This window comes from Oncorhynchus tshawytscha, linkage group LG17 (assembly GCF_018296145.1).
Source record: "Oncorhynchus tshawytscha isolate Ot180627B linkage group LG17, Otsh_v2.0, whole genome shotgun sequence".
Classification (NCBI taxonomy): Eukaryota; Metazoa; Chordata; class Actinopteri; order Salmoniformes; family Salmonidae; genus Oncorhynchus; species Oncorhynchus tshawytscha.
In genome coordinates this window covers 4,691,263-4,699,421 of record NC_056445.1, presented here as the reverse complement: position 1 = coordinate 4,699,421, position 8,159 = coordinate 4,691,263, and the positions used below count along the sequence as shown (strand labels likewise).

At 42.3% G+C, this 8,159-nt stretch overlaps 1 long non-coding RNA gene across 2 annotated transcripts; it reads left to right on the top strand.

Annotated features, from left to right (window-relative positions):
- The first annotated feature begins 3,238 nt into the window (after window positions 1–3,238).
- LOC112217241 lies at window positions 3,239–7,050 on the top strand. Of its 2 annotated transcripts, none has more exons than XR_006079196.1 (4): window positions 3,239–3,364; window positions 3,482–5,304; window positions 5,515–5,601; window positions 6,415–7,050. It is a non-coding gene; the product is annotated as an uncharacterized LOC112217241 (long non-coding RNA). The 2 variants fall into 2 exon arrangements; XR_002948444.2 differs by having other exon boundaries at window positions 3,247–3,379.
- Window positions 7,051–8,159: the final 1,109 nt, after the last annotated feature.

Below are 8,159 nucleotides of genomic sequence, written 5' to 3'. Positions count from 1 at the left end.
TATATTCCAATATTATGATAGTTGTTCTACTGCTACATTGGTGTCTTGAACATTATAAGCCACACAGCTGAGTATGTGTGCATATTGTGGGTGTTCTTCAGTGTTGTCAATTTTCGTGCTGTACATTGATGTCTAGAAAATTAGGCTATAAGAAATTTGGCCTGCAGCTATTCTCGAGTATGTGGGCATACTGATGTCTAAAAGGCTTTGAATTAATCAGCACCTGGAGAGTGCTGTCCGTTTCACCACCATATACAGTGGGGAGAACAAGTATTTGATAACCTGCCAAATCGGCAGTGTTTCCTACTTACAAAGCATGTAGAGGTCTGTAATTGTTATCATAGGTACACTTCAACTGTGAGAGACGGAATCTAAAACAAAAATCCAGAAAATCACATTGTATGATTTTTAAGTAATTCATTTGAATTTTATTGCATGACATAAGTATTTGATACATCAGACAAGCATAACTTAATATTATATTTGGTACAGAATCCTTTGTTTGCAATTACAGAGATCATATGTTTCCTGTAGTTCTTGACCAGGTTTGCACACACTGCAGCAGGGATTTTGGCCCACTCTTCCATACAGACCTTCTCCAGATCCTTCAGGTTTCGGGGCTGTCGCTGGGCAATACGGACTTTCAGCTCCTTCCAAAGATTTTATATTGGGTTCAGGTCTGGAGACTGGCTAGGCCACTCCATGACCTTGACATGCGTCTTATGGAGCCACTCCTTAGTTGACCTGGCTGTGTGTTTCGGGTCGTTGTCATGCTGGAAGACCCAGCCACGACCCATCTTCAATGCTCTTACTGAGGGAAGGAGGTTGTTGGCCAAGATCTCACGATACATGGCCCCATCCATCCTTCCCTCAATACGGTGCAGTCGTCCTGTCCCCTTTGCAGAAAAGCATCCCCAAAGAATGATGTTTCCACCTCCATGCTTCACGGTTGGGATGGTGTTCTTGGGGTTGTACTCATCCTTCTTCCTCCAAACACGGCGATTGGAGTTTAGACCAAAAAGCTATATTTTTGTCTCATCAGACCACATGACCTTCTCCCATTCCTCCTCTGGATCATCCAGATCATCATTGCCAAATTTCAGTCGGGCCTGGACATGCGCTGGCTTGAGCAGGGGGACCTTGCGTGCGCTGCAGGATTTTAATCCATGACGGCGTAGTGTGTCACTAATGGTTTTCTTTGAGACTGTGGTCCCAGCTCTCTTCAGGTCATTGACCAGGTCCTGCCGTGTAGTTCTGGGCTGATCCCTCACCTTCCTCATGATCATTGATGCCCCACGAGGTGAGATCTTGCATGGAGCCCCAGACCGAGGGTGATTGACCGTCATCTTGAACTTCTTCCATTTTCTAATAATTGCGCCAACAGTTGTTGCCTTCTCACCAAGCTGCTTGCCTATTGTCCTATAGCCCATCCCAGCCTTGTGCAGGTCTACAATTTTATCCCTGATGTCCTTACACAGCTCTCTGGTCTTGGCCATTGTGGAGAGGTTGGAGTCTGTTTGATTGAGTGTGTGGACAGGTGTCTTTTATACTGGTAACGAGTTCAAACAGGTTTAAACAGGTCTAGTTAATACAAGACAATGCTAGACCTCATGTGGCTGGAGTGTGTCAGCAGTTCCTGCAAGAGGAAGGCATTGATGCTATGGACTGGCCCGCCCGTTCCCCAGATCTGAATCCAATTGAACACATCTGGGACATCATGTCTCGCTCCATCCACCAACGCCACGTTGCACCACAGACTGTCCAGGAGTTGGCGAATGCTTTAGTCCAGGTCTGGGAGGAGATCCCTCAGGAGACCATCTGCCACCTCATCAGGAGCATGCCCAGGCGTTGTAGGGAGGTCATACAGGCACGTGGAGGCCACACACACTACTGAGCCTCATTTTGACTTGTTTTAAGGACATTACATCAACGTTGGATCGGCCTGTAGTGTGGTTTTCCACTTTAATTTTGAGAGTGACTCCAAATCCAGACCTCCATGGGTTGATAAATTTGATTTCCATTGATAATTTTTGTGTGATTTTGTTGTCAGCACATTCAACTACGTAAAGAAAAAAGTATTTAATAAGAATATTTAATTCATTCAGATCTAGGATGTGTTATTTTAGTGTTCCCTTTATTTTTTTGAGCTGTGTATATATATAAATTAAAGGTACTCTGCATTCTGCTTCCTCCTATAGGAAAACCTCGCTACTGTAGATATAATGTAATTTGACGTCATTGTATCTGTGGCCAATAACCTTGAGCCTACTTGGATGGGTACTTAGATTTTGCGTTGATGTCGTGTCCCCATGAGACAGAACACTGAGCCAATCACGGTGCAACTGGAGAACATTCCCCAATCACGGCGCAACTGGAGAACTTTACCAACCCCTTCGCTCCGCATTTTCCGCTGGCTGCCCCACCACCACAAAAAGCACTGAACTAGGCTGAAACACCTGTATTTTGGAGCTGCCTTACTCAAGAAAGCAAAAAAGAGACCAAGTTTGTATATGTGGCTTTATTAAGTCAATTATTTTATTCACATTTTTTAAAAAGTGGATATGTGACAGGTATTGATTACAGAATAACATGCAAAACATGTTGGGCCTCCCTCAAAACAGGTGGAGCTCCGCCCCACCTGCCTTGATTGACAGGTCACAGCTGGATGTGACCAGGTACCAGGATGTCCGGTCTGTCCCGATCGTCCTCTCATCTTCACTGGAGGATGACTCCTTGTCCTCATCTAAACTGAGGTGTTGAATAAAAGGGACCCTCAGTCAGAAACTTTACAGGTCAGAAGCGACACTCTCGGTCAGAAGCGTTATTCTTAGTATAGAGCTCTTTATAAACCGGGTACTTTGCATACTGGATGCTGATTGGCTAAAAACAGCATTTAGCCGTGTGAATGTGAGACTGTATACGGTCACCATGATATCATTGCGCCTTTTCACCTCGATAAAATGGCTACAGCAATAATAGTTCCACATGACGATGTAGAAAATAAAGGTTAAAATGAATTTGAGAGAAATCGAAACGAATTGTGAAACAAACAAAAGTGGGCACTTACCCGCTTCACTGACTGGTGCGCCGAACAAGGGATACATTGTGAGTTTGTGAATACAACCAAAATGGAGCTGAAAGTCATTTTATGGGACTTTTATGGTTAAATGAGAAACATGAATGGCGAAAAAAAAGTGGATTAGCAGCTAAACTGCCGCTGGATTTGAACCGACATATCAATGACCCCTCTCAGTCTGGCATGGAATATACAGGACACCGAAATCACAACGCGCAACAATGTGTCGTCTCTCAGCGTAATTAAAAAGTTGAGGAAGAGGGGTGCGACAAAGCAGTGAATGGATACGTATGATATGTAACTGTTAGTTAGCTAGTTACGTCATTCTAAATGTACCCTGACAATATAACCGGTCGTTTTGTAGTCCTAACTATTAGCTAACGTTGTTTTCCCCTGTGTTTCAAGGTACACATGTCAAGAACCGATAGGAGTGAACACCCTCGTAACAATGCTGCCAAAACCATGAAAAATAGCTGGCTCGTCATAGATGTACACAAACAACTACCTCCGTCATCCATTTATAAGTAAGCGTGGAGCCAACAAACATGGATTTTTTTTCTTCATTTGTGCACAATAAATGACAACATTCAGATCAACGTTAATAATTAATTGTCATGTGTTAGTCATTCTATAAAGGGGCGCTAATGCTCGGTTTTTGCATACATTTAATGTAAGCTTGCCATCTAGCCTGTGGTTATGTTGCATAGCAACCAGTTTAGCGTTGAGACTTTCGTCCAGACTACTTTTTCTGGCAGTATGTATTTATTGTGAATGTATTTATTAAAGAAACATTTTCAATAAAGATGTGTAGTTTCTTGCCTTACTGTGTTGGCAACCGGTTTATAAAAGCAATAAGGCACTTTGGGGGTTAGTGGTATATGGCCTATGTACCACGGCTAAAGGCTGTATGAAGGCACTCCGCGTTGCGTCTTGGGAAGAACAACCCGTAGCCTTGGTATATAACCCATATACCACACCCTCTTGGGCCTCATTGTTTAAATAGACGCTCAGCGCTATATCAAAGGGCCTACACTGGAGCCAGTTCCAAATTTTCAACCGTAAACAATCAGAACATTTTGTTCATCGTTGTAATTGGTCAGGGGAACATATCCATCGATCTAACTGTTGTATATAATGACCCTCGCTTGGTTAGCTGCCGAGACTCAATAGCGCCCCACGTCATGTGCCAGTACCACACGGCAGGTCTGGCATTGTAAATGGCCATTGTTTTTGTTCCTGAAGGGAATAAGCTAGAAAATAGTTAGCTAGCGTTACTTCAGCTGCATTGCATTGCAAATGTCGGCGGTGAAAAATACAAACTTTGGACAACTATATGATTATCCAGAATTTATTAGAACACACAATGTTACATTCACTCCAGAGGAGTATCAAATGTAATAACATGTATATAAGGAAACTATGTCAATATGTTACTATTCCCTCTGCTAAAATGTACTGGAATGCAGCCCTCGGACAAGTGAACTGGAACAGTTTCGTTGTTATCTGGTAAATATTGTACATCTAATAAGGTGAAAGAGGTATCCTACAAACTCATTCATAGAATCTACCCTGTAAAGACCTTTATTATACACAGATTAAAAATAGCTATTGATAACAAATGTGTATTTTGTGATTGTGACCCAGAGACTCGACTATTTATTTTGGGACTGCTTTTATGTCAGAAGATTTTGGTGTGAGTTAGAAGATTTTATTAGAAAAGAAACAACTATTAATGTTAATTTGAAAGACTATTTGAAAGACTAGATATTGTGTTTTATTTTGAACCAAATGATATGGACCCTGATTTAACTTTCATTGTTAATTTGTTTATCTTTCATGGAAGATTCTTTGTCCATAAAATGAAGTGGGCAGAGAACAAACCCCTTTTCACATTATTTAAGATAGAATTGAAATATTATCTTGAAATTCTCAGTGAATGAAAAAACAAAAAAGCAATTACGCACCATAAAAGTATTTAACAAATTGAAAATGAATCTGGATATGTAATACCCCTGTCTGTTAGGTTTATGTACTCTTGTTTGTATATTTCTGTTTTTTGTTGTTGTATTTGTTGTGTTCATAATAAAATAAAAATCACCAGCGGCGACCGCTGGTCGATGACCAATCATATCGAGAGATTCCCATGACGAGATTGACGCTATGCGACCCAAGGCTGGAGACCGTCTTCAGCAAAGATGGCTGACAAAAATAGTGGGACGGAGGCAAGTGTAAGTGATTACAACGTTATAACGAATCAGGCAAAACATGACAGGAATATGTTAGTTAATGTGGAGACAAACGATTACGCATATTTTGTTGTCATAAAGTTAATTTAGGAAAATCGCGATTTAGCAAGCTAGCTGACTAGATAGCCAGCTAGCTTAATGGTTGTTTTGACATGAGTATGAACTTGTAATTCTGGTTGTTTAATGTTTTAGGGACTCCTGAAACAACCAGCAACCCAAGCTGCTGTTGTGAAATAGTGGATGTGAAGAATCTAGCTAGCTAAAGCATTTACTGCAAATGTAAGGTACAATTTTGTGATCTTGCTTTGCTGATATTTACCATGCAATGCAGATAAATGAAGTAACGTAGCTAGCTACTGTAACTATTTTCATGCTTATTGTGCAGTGGAGGATACAAATGCCTGTATGCCTATGGGTGTGGTGTGTAGCTGTAGCTAACGTTAGCTATGTAGCCGATCTGTGTATGGACCGTAAAACTTTTGGCATCAGAACCTAGTTATGAACCTCAGCTATCATAGCCAGTTGTATCGACTTCAAACCTGTCTGAATGGCATTAATGAAGCCTATGGATTGAGTAGAATATAATATAACTTTGTGCCAAGGATGCAACTCGTATATACATGTAGTTATTACCAAGCATCCCCACATTGTAGCCTGTACATTTTATACATTCACTGATCATGTACTCTACTTTGGTAAATAAAGGTGCAGTTCAGGTGTGAATGAGATTATTTTTCAGTCATATCCAATACCAGGAGTATCAAATTCCAGTCTTTGATTGATGCTGTATCTGCATGTATGTATTACAATTAAACACTTCAACAGTGTTTACCAATCTTGGTCCTGGGACGTCAATGGTTACACATTGTAACTGCAATAGAGACAAGAAATATGATTTAACTAGTTAAAGGCTGATTTGTAATTCATATATACAGAAATGTAACTTAAAAAACAGTACACTACAGTTCCTATGCGTCATGTAAATACTCTAAAACCGGTTCATCTCAATATCTAATATCCTTCATCTGCATTGATCTGTGTTACGTACCCAAGTTTCTGTGTTGTGGTTTTGTTTGTATGTGTGTGTTTCAGGATTGCTTCCTGAAATTCCCCCAAGCAGCTGATTGGTCAGTCCCATTGATGATTGGAGCTGACCCCGCCCTCTTGTCAGAAACAGCAATCTTCAATTACCGACTCCTTCTGAAGCTATATAAGCCAGTGTTCTGTTGCTCAGAAGAGTGATGATTAGTGTGTTCTGTGTTGATTGTTGTTATTAAGAGAGCTGAGGGTGATAGCCTGTGTTGGTTGTTTCTTAGAAAGAGCTTATTGTTATATCTTGTTGGTTTTTGCTCAAATAGTTTGTGTATAGTATTTTGTAGCTGGTTCTGCAAAGGTATGTGTATGCCAAAAGGACTGTTATGATTAGTAATTATTCTGCTTTTGTTCCTAGGGGGTGAATGCACCTAGGGAGTGCTTAGGCAAGAGGCCTGCGGGCATACATAACCTGTAGTATTCACTGTCTATGCACACTAGGTAAGGCCTGGGCGGACCACCCCCTGTATTTTGGTTAGTGCACCAGGTGGTGCTGAGTTAGGTAAGTCGTGGGTGGGTAGGCAGGTAAGGTAGGAGCGGGGGCTTTGACATTTAGTTTCTTTGCTTTGGTTCCGTCCAGCCCCTTTTCCTCAAATTTACCATGTGAAGGAATCAATAAATTCCCTGTAAGCGGTACATACTCTGCCTTTGTCATCCTTACTCGCACCTACAGTCCTATACCTCTTCCACACCACAGGGAGTTGAGTTGTAGCAGGGTGTTGCGTTCCCTCTTCCTAGAGGCATATGTAACATAATGGGGGCTCATCCGGGATAATTCCTTTTAAACCCACCGGACCCTGCTGCTCTGAGCTATCTGTGGTTAGTGATTGAGGTGGGATGGTAGGTTGTGAGTTTGGATGACTTGTATAGTTTGTGTGTTCAGTAGACTGCAGTGTACAAAATGGCTGCCTCGGCCATCTCCAAATTTTTTGAAGCGCCATCTGTTGATCGTTTGGTGGGGTTGAGGAAAGTAGACCTTGTCGCTCTAGCTGACCAGTATGGACTCTTCGTCCCTGCGAAAGCCCTAAAGGCTGAGCTTTTGGTGCTAGTCAGGGAGGGTTTAGTGAGATAATGAATTCTCCCATTGAAAGATGAGTGAGGCTTCAGGAGAGGAGACTGATGGACCTTCCGATGCCAAGTCGGAGGACAGGGCGGAGGAAGGAGTTGCTCGTACCCCCTTTACATTACCCCGATTTGACCTCTAGGGGACGGCATGGAAGAGCACCAGTAAGCCAGTGACTCAGCCCCTGTAATAGGGTTAGAGGCAGAGAATCCCAGTGGAAAGAGGGGAACCGGCCAGGCAGAGACAGCAAGGGCGGTTCGTTGCTCCAGAGCCTTTCCGTTCACCTTCCCGCTCCTGGGCCAGACGACACTCAATCATATGACCCACTGAAGAGATGAGTCTTCAGTAAAGACTTAAAGGTTGAGACAGAGTTTGCGTCTCTGACATGGGTAGGCAGACCGTTCCATAAAAATTGAGCTCTATAGGAGAAAGCCCTGCCTCCAGCTGTTTGCTTAGAAATTCTAGGGACAATTAGGAGGCCTGCGTCTTGTGACCGTAGCGTACGTGTAGGTATGTACGGCAGGACCAAATCAGAGGGATAGGTAGGAGCAAGCCCATGTAATGCTTTGTAGGTTAGCAGTAAAACCTTGAAATCAGCCCTTGCTTTGACAGGAAGCCAGTGTAGAGAGGCTAGTACTGGAGTAATATGATCAAATTGTTTGGTTCTAGTCAGGATTCTAGC